General features: G+C 44.4%; 1 protein-coding gene across 3 annotated transcripts in view; it reads right to left on the bottom strand.

Moving 5' to 3' along the window:
* Positions 1-5,037: 5,037 nt before the first annotated feature.
* The window catches only part of LOC144691958 (galactosylgalactosylxylosylprotein 3-beta-glucuronosyltransferase 1-like), a 161,251-nt gene continuing 144,053 nt past the window's right edge, over positions 5,038-22,235 (bottom strand). For all 3 annotated transcript variants that reach the window (XM_078560527.1, XM_078560525.1, XM_078560526.1), the window contains one exon: positions 5,038-5,188. The gene's annotated coding sequence lies outside the window, so the exon portion shown is untranslated. The remainder of the gene's footprint in view (positions 5,189-22,235) is intronic.

Genomic DNA, 22,235 nt, shown 5'->3' with positions numbered 1-22,235 from the left:
GATTTCAGAAATGCAGCATTCACTTTCTCTTTTATGTTCAGAATACACACTATGATGCTTGATGTGTGACCTGGCTGAGTTTTCTTTGAAAATGTTCTTTTGAAAACAGGAGTGTGTCAAGGTGGCTGCTGCAAACTCAGCTATTCCTCTCGTTGGACTGTTTGCATTCAAGGACTTCCCATTAACGTCACCAATTTAACACCACTACTGCTTAATGGGGTGGACGATACACAATGGTAACAACAAATAAACGTCAATATTGTTGCTAAAATAAGACAGTTTTGGCATTGTTTTGCCTCATGTTGAGATTGTAATTGTGATTAATTATTAGTACAAACCAGAGTTTGTTGATTCCTGGTCCTTGCTTTTCCCATTAAGATATTTATACCGGTCAATCTCCTGTGACTTTGTAATGGGGAGTCAAGACCAAGTACAGTATTGAAGTCAAGCAGAGGGCATTGAACCAATGCAAGTAAAGGGCAATTGAGAACCAACAGATAGAAAGGGAAGAAGAGAGTTGGTAGGGTGGGAGAAGAGATGTGTAGGGGATGGAGGAGAGAAAAGAAAGTAGGGGAAGCAGATGGGGAAAGGGAATGAGTCGGGGGATGGGAATAATGAATGGGGAACAAGGAACAGAAGAACAAGGAGGGGAATGGGAGCTCACAGAGGAAGAAAGAGGAAAGATGAGAGGGTGGAGGGGATGAAGGAGATGAAGGAATGGGGAAGGCAAAGGAATGGGGAAGGCTAAGGGATTGGAGACAGAAATGGAGGCAAACTATCACAGCAGAGAAATAACCTGCATTTGCACCTCATGATGAGTGGGGTGGGGGTGGGGAGAGGCAATGAGGAACTAAAACTATTCCTTTACTTTACAACTTCCTGCATGTAATATGGCACAGACATGATGTGCAATGGGGTTACCTAACAGAAATGAAAGGGGCTTCAATGGAGGAAAAGCAATAAATCCAGAAATGGCAACAACAGTTTGGGGGTTTTAGTATGTTTAACTTGTTTTCAAATATTGTTTTTCTACCACATGTCACTGTAGCACATTTAATAAGGAAGTTGGCAATTTATATTCCACCTCCAGATGTAGTTGACAAATTCTCCACAATAGGTTTTTTCATTGACAGTGGCTGACATAGGGCGTTTTCAGGGAATTTTGGAATGGCATCTTGGAATCCCCTCTGCAATTTTAATACGTGACATTTCATCAATTTAAAAGGGGCATCAGCCCATCTAATCCCATACAAGTGCTGTTTAAACTTGCAAGACAATTGGGCTTTCAGACAGACTCATGATGCAGGAAGGATGCTTTTTGCACTCACTTTCCTGAGGCATTACCTCAGGTGCAGTTTTGAACAGGTCCAGAGGGCACACCTGTGGTGGGAAAATTGAACCATGTCCCAGTAAGATTTAAAGCATTGATAAAAATTAAAAGGGCTCATCAGAAAAGGGAAAAAGCATTTTTTTAAAAGCCTTTGGAAAGGCTTAATATCTATCGGCAGGAATTAGGAAGTGACAGACAAAAATGGGAAGGGAAACCAGAGTTGTAAGCACAAGTCCCATTCAAGTGACTGAGTATCCCATCACCTGAACACCTCTTTAATGGGCACTGAAAGCAAAAGTAGTGTTACATGCAGTGGTTGAGAGTAGGGTGAACCTCTGTATCACTTGATGGCACCATCCCCATAGTCAGCTTGTCTGCAAGAAAATACATTCAAGTTTCAGGCCACAGTTGACACTTGCTGTCACTGGGTGAGCCAATTCCATGTTGAGTGATAGCTGCAGCCGTCTTTGCAGCAGATATTACAAATCTGGGCCTGGTGCCCTGCTAAACCAGACCCTGTGCAGGTAGTTTCCTACTTTCAGTATCAGGCAGCTGTACCAGGCAAGGGGAGTGGAATATAAAAGTAGAAAGGTTTGGCTACAGTTATACAGGGCATTGGTGAGACCACATCTGGAGTACTGTGTACAGTTTTGGCTTCCTTATTTAAGAAATTACATTAGAAGCAGCTCAGAGAGGGTTCACTCGACTAATTCCTGGCATGAAGGAATTATCTTTTGAGGAAATGTTGGACAGGTTGGACCTGTATCCATTGGAGTTTAGAAGATTGAGAAGTGATCACATTGAAACATAGAAGATCCTGAGGAGACTGGACAGGGTGGATGCTGAAAGGATATTTCCCCTTGTGGGAACTAGGGGACACAGTTTAAAAATAAGGGCTTTCCAATTTAAGATGGAGATGGGGACAATTTTTTCTCTCTTAGAGGGTCATTAGAGAGCAGTAGAGATGGGGCCATTGAATATGAGGCCGAGTTAGATAGATTCTTGATTGACAGGGGAGTCAAAGGTTTTAGAGGGTAGGCAGAAAAGTAGAGCTGGGGTCAAAATCAGACCAGTCATGATCTTATCAAATGGTGGAGCCAGCTCCTAATTTGTATGTTCATTTGTTTAAATGTGTGGTTGCTGATCAATGTGGTAAGTCTTCTTTCATTCAATGCCACCAAAAACAAGGTTTATTGTGATTAGGGCGCTTCTGAAAGGCCTTTAGATCTTCAATACGTTATTTAAATTTCTTAATTCAATTATGTTTTCATTCAAAGTTTTTAGTGCAGAAGAACAGCTTCAAATTATCAGGCATAGACTATAATACAAAGATGTGAGCTGAGAGTTATGGGCAAATATATGTCATATTCATAACCAAATTTACTCATTCAAAGTATATTGCTGGTAAATGGCTGCCTTTTGCACTAAATGCTAGTCCTTACGACTCATATTTATGTGAGAAATCTCGCAGCACAACACAACTGAAAAATATTAATGCAAAATATTACAGTAAATCCAGAATAATAGGCCAGAATTTGCTGCCAAAATAATGGTGAGTTTAATGGTACCTTCCGTTATTAATGTGCAATTTACCCTGACACTTGTGACAGGGAAGAGATACTCCATGAATTGCGAATCGCCGTTAAGTTGCTGGATAATCTGCACCGCTCTGCTGTTAGCTTCGGGAGAATGGCAGTTCACACTCAACCACTCCAAGAAATTGCTAATGAAACTCCCAGAAGGAAAACAAACCGTGGAGTCTCATTCTTACTGTTAGTAAATTGTGAGAGATTTTTAAAGTTTAAAATGTTAAAAAAGAAATCTTTCTTTTCCTTTCTGCCTTTCTTTCTCTTGTAATCCAATCATCCTTGCCCTCTATTTATTTCTCTTTCTGTATCTAATTTGATTCTATTTTAGAAAACAGTGGAAATACTCAGCCAGCCAGGCAGCAGCGATGGAGAGAGAAACATTTCGGGTCAATGACCTGTCGTTACAACTGGAAAACATTTCTTTTCTGCAGCAAACATTTATTTGTGAAGACAATGTCCCTTTAAAATCCTAGCATGATTCTCTACTACTACTTTATATTTATTTTTGTCTCCTTTTCTTGTTGTACAAATATGGAGAACAGTTGTACTTTGTATAATAGAGGATTATTATTCTTTGAACAGTTTGTTGAACAGAGTGGAAGCATTATTTTAATAAGTTTTGTTGAAACGGGGTGGGTGGGTATAAGAGTTATTTTGCTTTGTTTATAAACAGATGTAAGGGCCAAAGATTAACTTTAAGCAATAGGAATTTCTCATTGCAGGCAACAATTCACCAGAGTTTAAATGAAATTAGAAAATGCTGGAAAAACTCAGCAGGTCTAAGCTGTCAGACCTGCCCAGTTTTTCCAGCATTTTCTGTTTTTATTTCAGATTTCCAGCATCTGCAGTACTTTAATTTGCTTTTATTTAAATTAAATTATCTGTGCAGTAACTTTAAGAATGAGAAAAGTCAGTTCATTCAATTAAAAGCTATTTTTTCTGGTTCCTTCACTCCCATTATGATACTTGACTCCCTTCTGAAAGTATGTAATGGTTTTCCCCCAGTATCTGGTTTGACACATTATTCCGAGCATTTATTCCTCTTTGAGTAAAGAAACCTTGGTGTAAAACAATTCCACACTAATTTAAATTTATGTCCTTCACTTTTGCTTTTTCTGGCTTAAAGTAATATTCTGAGCATACTCTAGCCAAGCCATTTAATATTTTATATACCTCACTGAGGTATTCCTTTACCTTTCTTTCTAGAGGATCAGTCATACTGATTGTCTCTGCACCCTCTCTAACACACGTATATGTTTTTTGCAATGTTTGCAGAATTGAACATAATACTCTAAATGTGCTGTGGCCAGCGTTTTACATAATTTGCTGAGACCCGCATTCTACTGTCTTGTTGTATATTCCATTCTTTTATTTCCTTTCTTAGTTGCCTCATGTCATTGCCAAGCCATTAAGAGTGACGAGCCTACAAGTCCTTGTCTAAGTCTCCCTCTGCCACTTCAATGCTTTTCATTCTATACTTACTGAGGTTAACATGTACAACATAATATTTATCAGTGGTAAAATCTCAGCAAAATCAGTATATTAAAATTCATGTCTCCTCATTAACATAATGCTTCCACTGTGTCCAAATTGACAGGCAATATGTCAAAGACATTTGAAATCCTGATTGATAGCAGCAGATTACTCAACTCATCAAAAGCAATTCTGTCCTTTTTGGCACAATACGCCTACAATTGTGCATCAATGATGTAATTATAAGCTGGACAGCTGAACATTATTTGACCAAAAGTGACTTCGAAGATGGCTTTTCTTTCAATTGAATTGCGGATTTAATTATTTTTTGATGCCAACATGTGGTGAAGGGCTGAGAGATATCTTTCAGCCCAAATGATACAATCTCACAGGACAGAAATGAGCAACATTCTGAATGGTAATATATCACTCAGTAACTGATTGTAGGTTATGCTTAATCAAATTTCAGCAGCAAAAATGTTGTACTCCCTGCTCGTCTCATGGTAGAGTAAGGTTCAAAACAGGCACCCCAGCAGCATGGAGGCTGAGTTTCAATCCTTGGGAAAAAACATTCCATTCTTGTCAAACTTGTGCCCAGTGTTCAATTTTGAAGAAAAAGTCGCCCAAGGAAAAGGCTGAAGATAATCAGCTGCACACTATTTTTAATAATTTAAAAGAAAACACAGAATAACTTAGTAGGACAAGTTAGTTTTTTAAAAATAATGTTTAAGGAAGGGTAGCATGGCTTGAAACTTTGTTACGGCGTCTGTCAATTGGCAGAGAATCATCACAATACCTGAAAACAATTTAAGAAAAATACATTGATTAACAGATAGAAGATTCTGGAGAAGTGTCTTCAGTCCATTTCTCTTCAAAGTTACTAAACTCAAATCACCTGATCAATCAGTCTTGGTTTGAGCTCTAATTTTGTTTTTATGTTAGTTATGTTGCTTAATTCAAATTATTTCATTCAAATTTTCCTGGCGCAAATACAAAACTACTACAAATTATCAGGCATTGACAGTGATACAGAAACATGACCCGAGAGTTACAGGAGCAATCTTCTTCTTGAGTTCTCTGGCTGAAGGCAGGTCCAACACACAGTACCACGATCTCCACCGTGGGTCAGACTAGGAGGCAGGTCCCGAATCCACCCAAACCAGAACAAGGATCAAACTCCATGCTGTTGGCACCAATCCACACCAGCTGTCCAGTCAACCAAGGAGTCCAGGTTGCTGCGGCAACATGCACTTTTACAAACATGTTGTAGCCTGGAGCTTTGGATAGTGATAGTAGAGATTTCAATTTCTTTCCATCGCATGGCTGACCAGGAATCTCTCCTATTCCTGCTGGCTGCCTGGCACATGATGGAAGGATTTATATAGTAATGGTAGCTTTAAAGAATGTAGTGACTGTAGCTTTAAGACTTATTGTACTGTGTAGTATCACATGACAGTGTGAACAAATCAGCCTGAAGTGCGGGGAACCTTAGGGGTGGAGTTTTTGTCTAGTTGTGGTTCTTGATGGAAGCTTATAACTGCTGCTGAAGCCCGTAAATAAAGTTCACTGTTTCTTATGAGAAACCTGTCTGGAAAATCAAATCTATAAGAACTGGTGACGAGGATAAATTGGTTCCAGTGCTGCCCCTCGCCTAGTGAATGTGGGTATCTTGTTTTAAACAGAGGAAAGGGAAAATATACTCACCAGGTATACCACTTTCTGACAGGATCGAATCCTTCGACTCATCCACAAAGGATTGGAGTCAATATATAGAACACCTTGGTTTCTTTTTCCAAGTAAACTAAATAATGGCGGAGGAAAAAAAGGAAAGCAATTCTCCTAAGCATCTGTGGGAGTAAAACTTATAATTTAATTCATAGCTTGACAGCTCCGAACGCCCCCAATTCGAAGACCTTCAGTGAATTGGTATACCTTGGAAAGGGTAATTTTTAACCCAAACCCTCCATAATCATGCAGAGGTTCAAATTTAATTTGAGGGTAAGAGCCCCGGGGGAGACCTTAGCAACATACATAGCGAAGTTGCAACAACTATCTGAACATTGTGACTTCGGGGAGACCCTAAATGAGATGTTAAGGGATCCTTTGGTCTGCGGTGAGCACGATGATGCTATCGGTTATTAGCTGAAGTAAATGTTGATTTCAAAAGAATATTGGAAATAGCGCTCGTGATAGAAAGTGCCGAGCAGGATTTGCAGGCCTTGCAGGATTTACAAAATGGCGCCATTTCCCAGTTGGGCTGGGAACAGTCCGCCAGGCATGGCTTGAAAATCAGGGAGTTAGCCGCAAAGTGGGAGGCAGTCCCTGCTACCCGAAAATTTAAACAATATACAGGAGGCAGCTCAGTAGGAAAGAAAAGGAAAACCTGTTGAAAGACCTTCACACACTACAAGGATCCCTCAGGTCAAAGTTTGTACATCTGTAAAATCACGAAGAGAAGCAGAATGAATTTAACATCACTCTGAACAAACTGAAGAACCAGTCGGCAGAGAAGACACAGCAATGGTCAAGGTTCCAGGCGGAAACCAAAAGATACAAGGAGAAAGAAGAGCTGAAGAGTCAGCTGAGTGAAACAAAAGAGACGTTAAAAGGAAAGTAGTAACTGTAGCTTTAAGGAATGTAGTGACTGTAGCTTTAAGATTTGTTGTACGCTGTAGTTTCATGCAACAGTGTGAACGAATCAGTCCGAAGCACAGGGAACCTTAGGGATGGAGTTTGTGTTTCATTGTGGATCTTGATGGAAGCATGTAACTGCTGCTGAAGCCCTGTAAATAAAGTTCACTGTTTCTTATGAGAAACCTGTCTGGAAAATCAAGTCTATAACAATTTACAGCCTTTTTATGTACACACCTTCCTTGGACATTAAGTCTTGGAGTGGGTCTTGAACCCAGAGCTTCTAGCTCAGAGACAGAGACACTGTCACTGTACCACAAGGAGGACAAAATAAGATGAATTACAACACTGATTACACTTTAAATGTACATCATTGGCCGTAAAGTGCTTTGGAATCTCCTGAAGCCGTGTAAACATATTATAATAATGAAACCTCTTACTTTTCTTTCTTTACTCATTCAATTTTAGGGTTTACCATTAACCACATTTTGAATTATCGAACATGACAGGCCATTTTGTTTGGATTGTGCAGGTATTTTCAGTCATTAACATTTACAAAGCGATGCTGTAGCCAGCAGGAATATTGGTCACATTGCCTACAAAAGCTGCATAGGTATTTCAAGGTAGCCTGCGAAAGGGCATTGGTCCATCTTATTGCACTTCTAGGTAGGAGAAAAATCACACCAAGGATTTCTCAAGGGTTTTGCTGGGCTTCCCTATCATATCCTCGTTTATTTCATTTTCCAAATCTATGATCTCCTAAAAGAACAATGTCTCATTGAATGTGCCAGTAAGGCTATTACACTGACCGAGAATGATCTCCAAATTGCTTTCCTGCATACGTTGAATCATAAGTATTTAAGGATATTTTCAAGCCGAACATATCCTGTTTTATTTGGATTCTGGTAAGATACAAAACATCAACAATCACACAAAATCCGGGTGCTGTATCTCGGAGCATTGGAAAATGCATTGCAGGTTCTAATGCTAAGACCTGGGTAGGTTAGTTTGAAATACAAAGCTCAGTTCTGGGTTCAGGGATGTTTAAATTCAGGCATTTCAAAACTTCGACCATCAAAATAGAACCGAACTTTGAACTCAATGTTCTTAAACGTGAATATTGAATTCAGCGCAGGAGTCCATCCAAATGGCCTTTAAAAGACGTGCACCTGTCAGCCTGAACTCCGAGCGGAACTCGGAGGTGAGTGCCCACAACCTTGTGCAGCGCGCGCGAGCACCGCCCATAGCACATCAAGGAAGAGGCGCTGCGCATCCGGCGGGGACACAAGCAGGTCGCTTTTCCCTGGCTGGCCTTCAGTGTGGTGCTGGGGGCAAGGGCTCCAGTGCAATCAGGCTGGGGCGGGGTGGGGTGGTGACGGTAAACAGATTGAAGGAAATACTCAAGCACATGGTGGAGGAGGCGGGTGTGGGGGTGGGGGGACAGGGGACGAGGGAAGCAGCCACACACTTGGAAAAGCTTGTCAAAAGTGAGCATTCTTCCACTGCTGAGACCGTTCAGCTGCAATCCCCTTGCGAAAGGTGGCCACAACTCAGTCACTGGTGGAGGCACTCACAGCCCCTTGCAATGTCTTTAGTAAGGTCTGGGCCAGTATCCATCATGGTTCAAGTGCAGCCTTACAGTGCGGGTTAGGAGGATGCCTGTGCCTGAGCTGAGATTACAGCATGCAGTCCAGTGGCTGAAGCTGCCGCTAATTGGTGAAGTGGAGTGGGGAGGAGGTGGGTGGGGTTTTTTACAGCCAATGAGCACATTGGCCATCCAAGTGGTGGCCAGCACTCTCCTGCATGTGTAAAGGGGCCTTCAGACTTTAACCAAGAGAGATTCTTAGTACACCCATGCTAACCCATGCGTCTCTCTCTTTGATCCTGCAGGAGGAGAACATCAGGATCATGGAGCCTCATGGCTTACAGAGACCAGAGAAGAAGAAGAAGATAGCGGCGGAGGCGCTTGGCTCGGCAAAGCGAGGAGCACCTCCCTCAAGATGAAGGGGCGGCAGGGCCTGCTGTGGATGCAGCTGAAGATCCACAGAAAGCCATCATTTGTAGGTGCCTCACCAGACCCAGGGTCTACAGATGGAGCCTGTCATTCCTGCAGATGACTGAGAACCAGTGTCGCCGAAGATTGTGTATGTCAAGGGAACTGGTTGGTCACATTGCCATCTGCTGCAGGATTTGGTGCCTTGGGGATAAGGAGGACATCCACTGCCAGTGGCTGTGAAGGTGACAGTGGTGCTCAATTTTTACACCAGTGGCTCCTTCCAGGGCTCCACAGGTGACCTGTGCAGAATCTCACAAGCCTCCACACACAAGTGTATCCAGGAGGTCACAGATGCCATTGTCGTGAAGGCACGGGGGTTTGATGATTTCGCCCGGGGTCAGGAAAGCCAGGAAGCAAGAGCACTGGGATTTGCGCAGATCTCAGATTTTCCACAGGTAAAGGTCACCGTCGACTGCGCTCACATGGTGCTCAGATCTCCATGGCAACGGGCAGTCAGCTACGTCGACCACAAGAGCTTCCACACGCTGAATGTTCAGCTGGTGTGTGACCGCCACAAACACATCCTATAAGTCTGTGCACGATTCCCAGGGAACACCCACAACTCCTACATCCTTAGCAGGTCTCAGATCCCTGACGTCTTCCAGGATCCAGACAGGCTGCAGGATTGGCTCCTCGGAGACAAGGGCTACCCACAGAGGATGTGGTTGATGATGCCCATGTGGCGGCCTCAGGCTGCAGCAGAGTGATGGTGTAATGAGGCTCCTGCTGCAACCCAGACTTTGGTGGAGCAAACGATAGGCATTTTGAAAATGAGGTTCCAGTGCCTTGCCAGATCTGGTAGAGCATTGTAATACAGTCCCCAGAGGGTGTCATGCATCATCACCGCTTGCTCTGCGCTCCAGAACCTGGCGATGCAACAGGAGGAGGACCTGGCCCAGGAGGACATGGAAAAGCAGCACATCTCCAAAGAGGAGGATGTCGAAGGGGATGTGATAATGATGATGAGGTCCCCGAATGTGAGGATGCTAGCGATGAGGCCACCACACCGGCCAGGCAAGGCAGGCATGCTCAGGAACCCCTCATAGCCACAAGATTCATGGAGGATGATGAAGAGATGCAGTGAGGACAGTCCTGCCATCCTCACCCTGCATCTGTGAATGTTTGACTCCTGTGTGGCTGATGGCAGCGCACATACCCTCAGTGCTCAGGCTCATGTCATTGAGATGCAGCGGAGGCCTAAATAGTGACTAGATTCCAGGAGGATGATGACATGCAGTGAGGACACTCCATAGATCTTCACATAGCCTCTGTGAATGTCTGACTGCTGTCTGGCTGAGGGCAGCTTGCTTGCACTCTGTGATCAGGGTCCTATCATGGAGACACAGCTGTGAAACTTTAAATGCACCTGATCCTTTGTCAGCCTTCAGCACCTGTCCCCTTCAGGAACAAAGAGTTACCGTTCACAGATGCTATAGTGATGGGGGCCAGCCCCACCTCAAAGGTGCTGAGAGCGCACAGAGAATGACGGAACTCTGTGACACCTGCCCACGACATTCTGGCAGCAATGACAAGCACCATCAAGGTGCAGGCATCACTAATGTGTCCAGTGAGTGTGAAGCTGGGCCATCACTTTGGCCTGAAGGTTACACTCTGTACAGGGAAGAGGCCCTGGATTGAGACATCTGCCTTTATCTTGTGCAGGAACCAAGGTTTCACATCTGAGTGACACGAACACTGCTCATTAGAACAAGGAGCCATGGGCAAGGAGACACTCTTGAGAGTTTGTTTACCATAGTGAACATTATGTACAAGTGATTAACACCCGTGCCCAGGCTATGCAAATACATCTTCTTAACCTTCCTAACCCTGTCGCTATGTCTCGGTGCTCCCTCCGCCATCCACAGTGAACATGAAGGGAGCCTGCTGACTGTGACGGCCTGTCTGTGATGACCTTGGCAGGTGTCTTCTGGAGGGCCAAGACCTCGAAGGCCCTGGCCTGCTTTCGGGGTCCTGCTGTGTGGTACTGGAGCCCTCCTTGGCCTGTGGAGCTGGAGCTGCTGGGGCCACAGGAAGAGGGGATTCAGATGGGTCGGACACTCCCGGAGACACCTGGATGGATGGCTCCGGGGTGTGCATCTGCTGATCCTCCTCCCTATAGCTGCCTGAGGGCCCCTGGCTGACTCCTTGAGGAGCAGGGGTAGCTGCAGTGAGATCGAGCTGCCCCGCACCCCTCTTGAGTTGACACTGTTGGAGGCCAACTATGGCGTCAGAGATGGAGTTCAGCCCGCACAGCAGCGCAGGACTGATGTCTTAGACAAAGGTCTCCATGGCGGCCACCATACAACCAGTTTTGACCTTGTTGCGTTGGCTTGCCAATGCTATCACCTCAGACTCAAGGCAGACAGACTCCTCCATTGTGTCTTGCAATCTGGGGAGTGCAGCAGACACCCCTTCCTGATGTTCCCGAGCTTGCCTTTGCAGCTCCAGCAACTGAGGTATGACCGAGTCCAGAGGCTCGTCATCTGACTTGGATTCAGCAGATTTCTAGCCTCTAGCAGCCCTCCGTGTGCCGGACACCTGGAAAGTTCCTTCCACCGCCTGCTGTGGATCAGACAGTGCTATGTGCTCACCAGATTGTGACCGCCAGGCTACTCTAGAACTAGGTCCAACCGAGATGTATGTCATTGCGCTGGTGGAGGGTGTGGATGAGCATTGTGACGGGTTTCAATTAGGGTGTCATCAGCTAATTCTTCTGAGGTGTCTTTGGGGCTTGAGTCGAGGACCTGGCTCATGGACCCCCTCAGCTGCTTCCCAGATGTGCCTGTGAAAGCAAAGAGAGATGATCAGTACATGGCAGGGGACTGCAGAACTGACTCACAGCATGGTGTCTGTTGGATGTTCCACCACTGGATCCTCACTTGGCTGAGCACCACCGACCTCACCGTCAGCACAAGAATGGTCCAGATCTTCACTGGCCAGCTGGATGGCTCTATCTTCAAAGTTCATGAGGACCTTGATGTTGGGCATTCCTCCTCCAGTCTGCGACCTCCCTTTTGTGATGTGCCAGCTTGTCCTACATGAAGACAGATGGCGAGAGGACGCCTGCCGGACCAGATGGGAAGGATGCTTGGCATGTGTGGGTGGTGAGTAATCCCATGGTTGGGATGAAGACATGATCTGCAGGGCAGATGAAAGTGTGTGTGAGAGAATGAATGGTGATGTCCCTTGAACTGGCAGTAAGTGAGATCCCTGTGGATATGTGATGGGTTTGTAAGTGTGTGAGTTGAGAGTGATGGGAAGAGTGACTTACCCTGGTGGAATGGATGAGACCACTCATCCTCTTTCGGCACTGGGTGACTGTCCCCTTTTGCAGGGCATTGGCGCTGATGACCGCTGCCACCACCTCCCAAGCTGGATTGGTGACCTTGCTTGCTGGTTGTCACCCAGAGCGGAGGTAGGGGACTTCACGGCAGACCTCCACTGCATCCAGTAGGCACCTGAGGAAGGCATCACTAAACTTGGGGGCACCGTGTTTCCTCCCTTTGGCAGCCATCAGTTCCCAGCAGATTCCTATCCCTTGAAGAGTGCTAGTTCCCTGCAGGGCGCCCTTTAAATATAGTGTCTGGGTTACTGAAGGCCTGAGGTGACGGTGGGACAGGCAAATCACAGGCCGACCCACCAGAGATCCGATGTGTTTCCCGGGAATGCATTATTAATGAGGCATGATGTGCTGGGAATGGGACACTATGGCGTGAAAATTCACCATTGCGGCTGGTGGGTAAAATGTCCTTTTTCCCACTGCTACCGCACTTAGTGTAAATCTGGGACGATTCCACACTATCTTTGACTTGTGCACACTGGAATTCATATTGAGACTGCAAGGACTCATCTCCGTTCTGAACTTCATTAATTGTCAGTGCAAAGCCCATCTCTGTATTGGTGAATTTTGTGATTCTTAAAAAGGTCAGAACTGGTAAATGAAATATTTTCCCATTTTAAGATCCTAGCATCAACTTGAAGCTAATACACGGGACCCAACCATGTCCCTCAACCAAACCTCAGACTAAAACTCCCTAACGGACCAGTACAAATGGTACATTTCACATACTAGATGAACTGTGACCTTCATGAATGAGATTACAGGTACAGTGTCTCAAATTTGGCAGTCCAAAAACTGGAGTTGTTCAAAAGCTGGATATTTTTACAATATGCCACGCATGAATTTTAATTGAGTAAAAAATTAGCTTACCTGGGCAATTTGGCTAGGCGCTGTATTGGCACAGTGTGGCGCCAGGTTAGTTATCTATTTCATCATTTGCGTATTGCTCTATTCCTGCGCTCCATGTGACCCTTGATCCCACCCAACCTGACTTGACTTGAACCACCCACGGCCTGAACCGCCCAACCCAAAATGCGGTAAGGTCTGAAATCTGGCACGCCCCGGGTCCCGGGGTTGCCGGTTTTGAGACACTGAACCTGTACAAAGTAATTTGCAAATTAGAGCAAAATAGGATTGTGTTAATTTTTAAAAATATTTATTCTTTCTCAGGACGTGGGCTTCGCTGGCTGGGCCAGCATTTATTGCCCATCCCCAGTTGCCCTTGAGAAGGTGGTGGTGATCCACCTCTTGAACCGTTGCAGTCCCTGTGGTGGAGGTACACCCACAGTGTTGTTAGGAAGGGAGTTCCAGGTTTTGACCCAGCGACAGTGAAGGTACAGTGATATACTTCCAAGTCAGGATGGTGAGTGGCTTGGAGGGGAATTTCCAGGTGATGGTGTTGCCATGTATCTGCTGCCCTTGTCCTTCTAGGTGCTAGAGATCACGGGTTTGGAAGGTGCTGTTGAAGGAGCCTTAGTGAGTTGTTGCAAAACATCTTGTAGGTGGCACACATTTCTGACATTGTGCGTCAGTGGTAGAGGGAGTGACTGTTTAATGTGGTGGATGGAGTGTAGATCAAGGGGGCTGCTTTGTCCTGGATGGTGTTGAGCTTCTTGAGTACTGTTGGAGCTGCACTCATTCAGGCAAATAGACAGTATTCCATCACACTACTGACTTGTGCCTTGTAGATGGTGGTCAGGCTTTGGGGATTCAGGAGATGAATTACTCTCCGCAGAATTCCTAGCCTTTGACCTGTTCTTGTAGCCACAGTATTTATGTGGCTAGTCCAGTTCAGTTTCTAGTCAATGGTAACTCCCAGGATGTTGATAGCAGGGGATTCAGCAATGGTAATGCCATTGAATGCAAGGGGAGATGGTTGGATTCTCTCTTGTTGGAGATGGTCATTGCCTGGCACCTGTGTGGCATGTATGTTACTTATCACTTATCAACCCAAGCCTGGATGTTGTCCACGTCTTGCTGCATATGGGCATGGTCTATTGTAGTACCTGAGGAGTTGGGAATGGTGCTGAACATTGTGCAGTCATCAGCGAACATCCCCAATTCTGACCATATGGTGGAGGGAACGGACATTGATGAAGCAGCTGAAGATGGTTGGGCCGTGGACACTACCCTGAGGAACTCCTGCAGCGATGTCCTGGGACTGAGATGATTGACCTCCAACAACTACAACCGTCTTCCTTTGTGCTAGGTATGACTCCAACCAGTGGAGAGTTCTCCCCCGATTCCCATTGACTCCAGTTTTGCTCGGGCCCCTTGATGCCACACTTGGTCAAATGCTGCCTTGATGTCAAGGGCAGCCACTCTTACCTCACCTCTGGAGTTCAGTTCTTTTGTCCATGTTTGAACCAAGGCTGCAATGAGGTCAGGAACTGAGTGGCCCTGGCAGCATCAGTGTGCAGGTTATTGCTGAGTAAGTGCTGCTTGATAGCATTGCCAATGACAGTGAACAGGAGTTGGATTGAGACTATCAGAATTAATTTCAAATAAGACACCTTCAACCAGCAGATAGATGGGAATAAGCTGGCTTCAAACCATAACCCAAAGATGAAAGGCATGTATTGAAGTCCTTAAAAAGTTGAACATTGTAAAAATAACTTTGATTACACAGATCAATGTGTGACATTTGTATTATTCAGGGACCCCTGTGTTGATACCTTTATTCTGATCTGCAACTGTGAACAGACATAAATGCAACTGTTTAGTTTCAGTGGGGAGATGCACATGCAATTGCTGAGCCATGTTGAGCAGGAACACTTCAAGCTTTATCATTGTTCTCTGGTAAGTTAGCTTATCTGAGCTGCACCAGAGGTGGAAGCATCTCAATTCCTGCTCCTCACTGACTCCTGTACCTGTGTAAGTGTTGGGTAAAGACAGAATTGAATTTGATGACACCCCATGCCACCTTAGTGAAATAGTATGTTAATTGTCTGGGCTCATATGTGGAAAATGGCCATTGGTTGAGGTACTGGAGAGCTGCTGACACCTGTGGAACTGTGTCTTAACCTGAATCAGCACATTCAAAAGAAAGGAGAGGGACATATTGTCCTTTATTTGCTGCTGTGGTAGCAAAGTGTGTGTAACATTGCATATTCTTATAATATTCAAGATCTGGGTGTCACATTTATTTCCCATCCCCAGTACCCCTGAGACCATGATGGTGTTGGTCCATCTTGAACAACTGCAGTAGTTTGATACACAACCTGTGGATTACTAGCCCAATAACATAAGCACTGTGTTGCCATAAACCCATAGTTGAGCAATCCAAGTGGTGATATCACAGGTCCTCAGTCTCTGAGTGTGTTTGCAGTCATGCATTAAAGCCCTAATTGCCCCAGGAGAGCCTGAGAGCTGCTTTTGAGCTTGCAACCTGACACAGTGATAAGGATCTGGGCAATTGGGATGTCCCTCTGGAAGTAGCTAGTTAAATATGTTTACTTCAGACTCGATTACTATGTCAAACTACCCACTAATTTACACCAGCTTTTATTTAACCTTGGACTTTTTCGAATGAATATTTGTTGATAATAAAGCTACAGTGCATTTCACAGTAAAAACCTCACTTAGTCTATTTTGTTGACCGAAGCCAGAGTTTAAAATAAATACTCCAAACATCTGCCAGGAGTAATAGCCACAAAAATACAACAAAGAGAAAGCGTTTGGCAAGCGAGTGCAGGATGATAGGCAGCACAGTGTGGAATCTTCTCAGCTGTTACAGAGAACTACCAGAGCATGAACTTCATATAAAACAAAGAGTGTGTGGACTTTATTTAAACAGAGAGTGGGTGAGAATGTGGACTTTATTTAAACAAAGAACAGGTGAGCATGTGTACTTTATTTAAACAAAGAACGGGGAGACTTTATTTAAAAAGAGCATGGAGAGCAGATGATTGGTGAGTTGGACTGATGAACATTTCTAGTATTTAGATTTAAGGTCTATAGTTAGTGCTTAGATCTCTAATCTTTATTTTCTCTTTCATAAAAATAGCTTGTTATAAGATTGATACTGGTGTAAATAATTAATTTCAATAAAGTGCAAAGAGCAGGGATACTAGAGTAATTAATTAATAAATTAAATAATAAAGTGACAGCAGGACAAGTGACGTGTTGCTGCTGCAGCATGCGGAAGCTGCTGGCCACCAAGGTGATCCAGAGCAAATACATCTGCAGTAAGCGTTTGAAGCTTGAGGAACTTGGGGTCCGAGTTAAGGAGCTGCAGTCTGAGCTGCAGACGTTGCACCACATCAGGGAGGGGGAAAGCTACCTGGACACTTTGCTTCAGGAGGCGGTCACACCTCTCAGGTTAGATCATTCGAATTTGGTCTGTGACCAGGGACAGGAGTGTGTAACTGCAGATGAAGCAGATATGGGGGCCCAGGGGGTAGCGTTCAAGGAGCCTCAGCTCCCGCAATTGTGCAACAGCTACAAGGTTCTTGCGAACTGTGTGGATGAGAGCGGGGACTGCAGGGAGGATGAGCGAACTGACCATGGCACCATGGTACAGGGAGCCATTCGAGTGGGGGAGAAAATGGGAATGTAGTAGTGATAGGGGACAGTATAATTAGGGGGATAGATACTGTTCTCTGCAGTCGTGAGCGTGAGTCCCGAAGGCTGTGTTGCCTGCTCGGTGCCAGGGTTAAGGGCATCTCCTCGGGGCTGGAGAGGAACTTGGAGTGGGAGGGGAGGGATCCAGTTGTTGTCGTCCATGTTGTTACCAATGACATTGATAGGACTAGAAAGGAGGTTCTGCTTAAAGAATTTGAACAGTTAGGAGCTAAATTAAAAAGCAGAACCTCCAAGGTAAAAATCTCGGGATTGCTACCTGAGCCACGGGCAAACTGGCATAGGGCAAATAAAGTCAAGGAGTTAAATGTGTGGTTCAAAGATTGGTGTGGGAGGAATAGATTCTGTTCATGGGGCACAGGCACCAGTACTGGGATAGAAGGGAGTTGTTCCGGTGGGATGGGCTTCACTTGAACCGTGCTGGGACCAGTGTCCTGGCGAATCAAATAACTAGGGCTGTAGAGAGGGCTTTAAACTAAATAGAGGGGGGAGGATTCTGGAGAGGGGATATGTAGGCTTACAAAGCAAAAGGACATGGCAGCCTTGCAGGACAGCTACTTAGATAATGATGCCCAGAGTGACAGGAAGGGACACAGTGTACAAACAAAAAAAAAAGCAGCAAATAGAGTCAAAGGGGGGATAAATGGTAAAAAGGCAAAATGAATGGCTTTTTACTTAAATGCATGTAGTATTCAGAACAAAATAAATGAATTAATGGCACAAATAGAGGTTAATGGGTATGATCTTATAGCCATTATGGAGACATGGTTACAAGGAGATCAAAACTGGAAACTATATATTCAGGGGTATGTGACTTTTTGAAAGGGCAGGCAGGAAGGAAAGGGTGGTGGGGTAGCTTTGTTAGTACGAGATGGAATAAGTACAATAGCAAGAAATGATCTTGGATCAGAAGATGTGGAATCCATATTGCTGGAGGTAAGAAATAACAAGGGGAAGAAGACACTGGTGGGAGTAGTCTATAGGCCCCCTAACAGTCGCTATGCTATAGGACAGAGAATAAATCAGGAGATAATGAGGGCGTGTAAAAAAGCAGTATATTAATCATGGGTGACTTTAATCTTCATGTAGATTGGGAAATACAAATTGGCAGAGGTAGCCACGAGCAAGAATTCATAGAGTGTATTCGGAACTGTTTCCTAGACCAATATGTTGTGGTTTGAACCAGGCATCAGGCTATTTTGGATCTGGTAATGTGTAATGAGGCAGGTTTAATAAATGATCTCAGAGTAAAAGATCCCCTAGGAAACAGTGACCATAACATAGTGGAATTTAGATTTCAGTTTGAGAGTGAGAAACTTAGTTTGGAAACAACTGTGCTAAACTTAAATAAGGGTAATTACAAAGGAATGAGGGCAGAGTTGGCTGGAGTAGACTGGGAAAGGAGTTTAGCAGAAAAGACGGTTGATGAACAATGGCAGACATTTAAGAAAATGGTTCATGACTCACAACAAAGATATATCCAGTGAGGAAGAAGGATTACAGGAAAGGGATAAACCAACCATGGTTAACCAAGGAAGTTAAGGATAGTATCAAAGTGAAAGAAAAAACATACAATGTGGCAAAGATTAGTGGTGAGCCAGAGGATTGGGAAAATTTTAATAACCAACAAAAGATGACCAAAAAAAAATTAAGAGGGAGAAAATAAACTTTGAGGGTAAACTGGCAAGTAATATTAAAACAGACAGTAATAGCTTCTTTAAATATATAAAGAGGAAGAGAGAGGCCAAAGTCTATCTAGGCCCCTTATAAAATGAGGCTGGGGAAATAATAATGGGAACCAGGAAATGGCAGAGGAGTTGAATAAATACTTTACATCAGTCTTCACGGTAAGAGACACTAATTGCATTCCAAAAATAATAAATAATCAAGGGGCAAACGGGGGGTGGGAGGGGTGGGAGTGGGGGTAGTGGGGGGCGGTGGGGTGGTGGTGGAAATAAATACAATAACTATCACTAGAGAAAAAGTACCAGGGAAACTAATGGGGCTTAAGGCCGATAAATCCCCTGGACCTCACGGGTTGCATCCTAGGATATTAAAGGAAGCAGCTGCAGAGATAGTGGATGCACTGGTGGTAATCTTTCAAGAATCCTTCGATTCTGGACAAGTCCCAAAGGATTGGAAACCTGCCAATGTAACACCCTTATTCAAAAAGTGAAGGAGATAAAAAAACAGGTAACTATAGGCCAATTAGCTTAACATCCGTCATTGAGAAAATGTTACAGTCTATTATAAAGGATGTAATAGCAGAGCATTTAGAAATGTATAATATAATCAAGCAGAGTCAGCATGGCTTCATGAAGGGGAAATCATGCCTGACAAATTTATTAGAATTCTTTGAGGAGGGAATAAGTGAGATAAAGGGGAATCAGTAGATGTAATATATTTAGATTTCCAAAAGGTGTTTGATAAAGTACCACACGTAAGGCTACTTAATAAGATAAGAGCCCATAGTGTTGGGGGTAGTATACTAACATTGATCGAGGTCTGGCTAACTAATAGAAGACAGAGGGATGGGATATGGAGGGCATTTTCAGGATGGCAACCTGTAACTAGTGGAGTGCCACAGGGATCAGTGCTGGAGCCACAATTATTTACCATATATATTAATGACTTGGATGCAGGAAATGAATCTACTATCGCTAAGTTTGCAGATGAAACAAAACTAGGTGGGAAGGCAAGCGATAAGGGTGACACAAGGTGTCTACAGAGGGATATAGACAGGTTAAGTGAGTGGGCAAAAACTTGGCAGATGGAACATAATGTGGGAAAATGTGAGGTTATGCACATTGGCAGGAAGAATAGAAGAGTTGAATATTATTTAAATGGAGAAAGACTGAAGAAAGCTGCAGCACAGAGGGATTTGGGAGTCCTCGTGCATGAGTCACAAAAAGCTAGCATACAAATTCAGCAGGTAATAGGGAAAGCAAATGGAAGTTGGCCTTTAGTTCAAAGGGAATGGAGTATAAAAATAGGGGAGTCCTGCTAAAACAATACAAGGCACTAGTTAGACCACACCTCGAATACTGTGAACAGTTTTGGTCCCCGTATCTAAGGAGAGATATACTGGTATTGGAGGCAGTCCAGAGAAGGTTCACTAGATTGATCTCAGGGATAGAGGGATTTTCTTATGAGGAGAGGTTGAGTTGGCTGGGTCTGTACTCATTGGAGTTTAGAAGAATGAGAGGCAACCTTATTGAAACATATAAGATTCTTAGGGGACTTTACAGGGTAGATGCTGAGAGTTGTTTCCCCTTGTGGGAGAGTCAAGGACCAGAGGGCATAATCTCAGAGTAACGGGGCGCCCATTTAAAACAGAGTTAAGGAGGAATTTCTTCTCTCAGAGGGTAGTCAATCTGTGGAATTCTTTACCACAGAGGGCTGTAGAGGCTGGGTTGTTAAGTATATTCAAGGCTGAGATGGATAGATTTTTAATAAGGGAATCAAGGGTTATGGGGAAAAGGCAGGAAAGTGGAGTTGAGCATTATCAGATCAGCCACGATCTCGCTGAATGGCGGAGCATTCGATGGGCCGAATGGCCTAATTCTGCTCCTATGTCTTTTGGTCTTATGGTCTAACTCGGTGTTTCCATTGAATTTAATTTACAGACGACTGAAGGGAAATTTCACTCCCCCCCAACACCCCCCCAAATTCCCAGTTCCTACTTGAGGCTGGAGCTGAATCTGGTCTTCAAATTTACCTGAAACATTTCATAGTTTTGAAAGAATTCAAATGCTGTTTAAAAACAAATACATTAAAAATAGGGCTACAGGCAATGCAAAACCAGTGAGAGCTAATTTATCATTCATACAGGAATACTGGAAATTAAGCACGAGTTAAAAGGAACTACTGATCTAGCTGTTCACAAAGCAATCACCATGAGGTGAAAGCAAAATTGCATCACTTAATCTCTGTAAAACATTTTTGTTTTTAATGTGTAAATCATGAATGCCTAAAGTGTGCAATCATGGAACCCATGACACAGGAGCTTTTAATAAACCAAAATGAAGGGCCATAAGAACATAAGGAACTGGAATAGAAGACCATATAGCCCATTGAGCTTGCTCTGCCATTCAATATACTCATAGCTGACCTTTAACTTCGACTCCAAATTCACTCCCATTCCCAACATCCCTTGATTTCTTGGAGAGACAAAAAAATCTGTCAATCTGAGCCTTAAATATGCTCAACAATGAAGCATCCACAAGCCTCTGGGGTAGAGAATCCCAAAGATTCACAACCCTTTGAGCAAAGAAATTTCTCCCCAGTTCAGTCCTAAATGTCACCCTTATCCCGAGACTGTGCCCTTGTGTTCTAGACCCCCCCAGCCAGTGAAAACAACTTCTTCATGTCTATCCTGTCAAGACCCTTCAGGTCACCTCTCCTTCTTCTAAATTCCAGAGAACAGGCCCAATTTATTCAGCCTCTCATCACAGGGCTACCCTCTCATCCCGAGATCAATCTAGTGAACATTTGCTGTACCGCCTCCAATGCAAATATATCTTTCCTTAAGTATGGGGCTGCATTTTACATGCCCCTGCTGGGCGTGTTTTTCTTTGGGGGTGGGGAGCACATAAAATATGGCAGGTGCCCACCCCTACCACCTTCCCACCCACCCCCGAGCTCACCCCCATAATATAGGAAATTGACAGCCCACCTGCCATATTTACATCGGTAATCAAGGATCAATTAGGCTTGCTCCCAAACCAAATGACCCTGACAATACGCTGCCCACGCCATATATCGCTTGGCCTGGGCTGCAGGGCAGGAGTGGGCAGCCCATGTTTTTAAATAAGCTCTTCAAAGGACAAGAAGGAAGGTGGGGGGTGGGGTTTTATCTTTGGGGATTGCTCTGTGTGGATCAGGAATGGCCCCCTAAGATAGAACCCCACATTCTCTCCCTACCTGGCTGCTGCCTTAAACCCACCACCCACCCCCCCCACTCCCCCGCACCCACCTTATCCCAACCCCTCCACTGCCCGAATCCCTGGACCTGCATGTTTGTGGGGATCTATGCACCTTCTTCTTGTTTCCTGGTGCAGTCCCAGCAGCGCCCACTAATGTGCTCTTGGTGCTGTTGGGACTGATGAAGCTGCTGGCCAATCCAATCCACTTGAAAGGTATGCAGAAGTCACAGAATTATGAGTAACATGCTCTAGGTTTCCCACACGTGTATTTGTTAACAGTTAACAGGTACACCATCCATTTCCTGTGACC

The sequence above is a fragment of the Cetorhinus maximus genome, chromosome 16 (assembly GCF_964194155.1).
Source record: "Cetorhinus maximus chromosome 16, sCetMax3.hap1.1, whole genome shotgun sequence".
NCBI lineage: Eukaryota > Metazoa > Chordata > Chondrichthyes > Lamniformes > Cetorhinidae > Cetorhinus > Cetorhinus maximus.
Note: the sequence above shows the minus strand (reverse complement) of the source record. Positions and strands in the feature narration are given on the sequence as shown.